The sequence below is a fragment of the Spea bombifrons genome, chromosome 3 (assembly GCF_027358695.1).
Source record: "Spea bombifrons isolate aSpeBom1 chromosome 3, aSpeBom1.2.pri, whole genome shotgun sequence".
Classification (NCBI taxonomy): domain Eukaryota; kingdom Metazoa; phylum Chordata; class Amphibia; order Anura; family Pelobatidae; genus Spea; species Spea bombifrons.
In genome coordinates, this window is record NC_071089.1 from 110,937,511 (window position 1) to 110,940,388 (window position 2,878).

The window sequence follows — 2,878 nt, forward strand, 5'->3', positions numbered from 1 at the left end:
ATTTAACTAATTCAAGCTTATTTACAATATCTTCCCTTGGCATTTACAATTTTATATGAAGAATTATTATATTATTATATAATCATAAAAGAAAACCAAGCTAAAAGGCAACTAAACTCATCTATAACAATTCAGAAATGGAAAGCATAACCTTTAAAAAAAAAAAGTTATTTAAGTGGGAATAAAAATATTTCGGTTCTGACACTTAGTCAAGATGTGAGATGTTCAATCGTCCCAAGTTACTTTATTATATTAAAGTTTAGTTTTCAATATAATTTTATATTTAAAAATGACCATACCTGGAAAGATCTACCACCCAGAACTCTCTCTTGTAAGGGAACGGTTCCTCAAAGGGCTAGATGCACATAGTGTCCAGGATAGTCCTAGATATATGTGTGTGTGTGTGTGTGTGTGTGTGTGTGTGTGTGTGTGTGTGTGTGTGTGTGTGTGTGTTCAAATGCTGTTCTCACCTGGCACAGAACAAATAAACTGACCCTGAGACTCTGTGACAAACAGAGAGGTCCTAGGTATGACAATTATTTCCAAAATGTATTGTCAAATGGAAGAATTTTGTTATGGAGTATTAAAATACTTAAAATTTTTTTGCATTGAGTGCCGCATGCACTGAAGGGTTAAATTACCCCAAAATGACAGGTACTGGACAGCGTCATGAACACAAAGCCCGTGCCCAAAAACTCCCTAGTGTTGCTTCTCTGTCGCTAGGACCATGGGCATTTTCCTCATTTCCGCTTTCTTTCCTAGGATTGCTTTTGTGCTGCCTGCCATAAGGACGGGCAGCATCCTTGTCTGGAAGGACAGTCCATTTTGGTTGCTTAGGCCACAGCTGGGTGGAATAAGGCAGCATCTTCCTCATTAAAGAGCTCTCTAGCTCGCTTGGACGTACTCAGCTTCCCCTCTAGATGCTTCCATTTTTACTTGATAAGGGTTACAATTGGATTTCCTGGAGTAACCCTGGAAGGGATCTTCACACTTTTGCTTCTGGCTTGGGCCCTGATACTGTCCAGGCTGCATGGACTTGCACAGGAAAGAAGCAAGATTCTTTGATAATTTCTCCTTGGTCAGAAGAAGCTCGCTGACTCTCCTAGCAGAGGTGACGGCTATCAGGAAGGCCACCTTTAGCATCAGAAAGCGTGAGGAGGCATCTTAGTGCGGTTCAAAAGATGGAAAAATCAATCTGTCGAGCATGAGATTTACGTCCCAGGTCAGAAGCCATGCAGGCAACTGAGCCCTCAATGTGGAAACAGCCAGGAGGAAACATTTTACCCATCGGTGTACCACCAGTCTAGTATCTCAAGAGATGCTAAAGAAAGAAAAAAAACCTGCACCCTGAAGGCACCTGGTATTACGCCTGTCTGGAAACTTTGCTGAAGACAAAGTATATTGCAGATATTGCTGAAGTCCAATATGCAAGCCAGGGGGACACAAAATAGGTAGGAAGCCATAAGACATGCACCAAGAGGTCACTTTCCTCCTACCATGTAGCATAACACAAAGAGATGAGCATGAAAAATACAAACTTAGACCCAGCCAGCTGCCTGGTGCTGACGCCTAGCCTAGAAAGTACCCATAGACCCCCGCAGGAAGAAGACCACTCTTCGAGAAGCCTGAGGGCAAGCCGGGATACCCTGGTGTTATTATATTGGCCTTGGGCCACAGGGAATTAATAAAACGGGAGTATTCTAAGTTATGGCTGCCAGGGATGGCAAAGGAAGGGTCATTCATAACAGAGAAAAGAAAAAAAAAACTGCATAAGTACTATGGGTGAAAGGCATTCACCAAGCCATCATTCATTTGAAAGGCTACAATTAAAATTTTCCTCATTCGGTCGCAATGCTGGTTTCATATGTTTTTACCCGGGAGCTCTTTAGTCCATACGGCGAGCTGCAGCTTTAAGAGATTACTTGGGGTTTAGTAATGCCTGCATTGCACCACAAGAAGAATCATGACGGCACGTACATGGCGTGACTTACTGTTTGATTCATTAAGGCCGTGCACGGTACATTGAGTGGCATACCGCAAAAAAAAAAAAACCCTTAACTCAACCCTCTAGGACAAGGGATATAGACAGGACGCAGTGTCTGAGTATTTACGCCTGAAATTCATTCTTAACCTTACGAGCAGAGGATTTTGTACAAAAGAAACCCCATTAGACCCCTGATGCCAAAATACAACTGTAAATGCATAAAAAAAGCGCAAAATTTGCAATGTGACCTTCCAGCTCATCGTGTGAATGATGGATAGTCAGGTGGCAGAAATAGGTCTGTTCGTCACCAGCCATTGATAAGAAATACACAATATAAGTGTGTGAAAAACCAATGGTGCGCGTTTACAAATGACTTATTACCAAGACCTTGCATGCCAATATCGATAAGCTACTTAGAATGCACGGATGACATCACACTTGCTTTGTTAATTAGCATTTACTATTACAATATTACCTTTTGCCCGTTTCCATACAGGACTGCTCACTTTGGTAGGAACTCTGGTACTTGGGGAGTCCTCTTTCTATTAACCTTCAGGGTAACAAACGAACCAAACGCCACACATTTTAATCCCTCAAAAATGCATCAATGGAGCACAAAAATTCTAAAAAAAACAAACCACTAGCAAGATGGAGATGTTTTTTCAAGATAAGGTCACGATTATCTATTTACTGAAAAATAAATGAGTGAATTCCAAAAGTTAAGCATTAATAAAATTGTAAAACCATTTATATAACGCTGTGTCACTAGTACGGACGCGCCTAGATTATTAGATCGAATAAGTTTACAAACATTTGAGGCTGAAAGGGAAGAGTTTCTCATTATTCCGGGAGCCAAATACTTAACGGAGTTTGAGGAAATAATAAAAAAAAAAA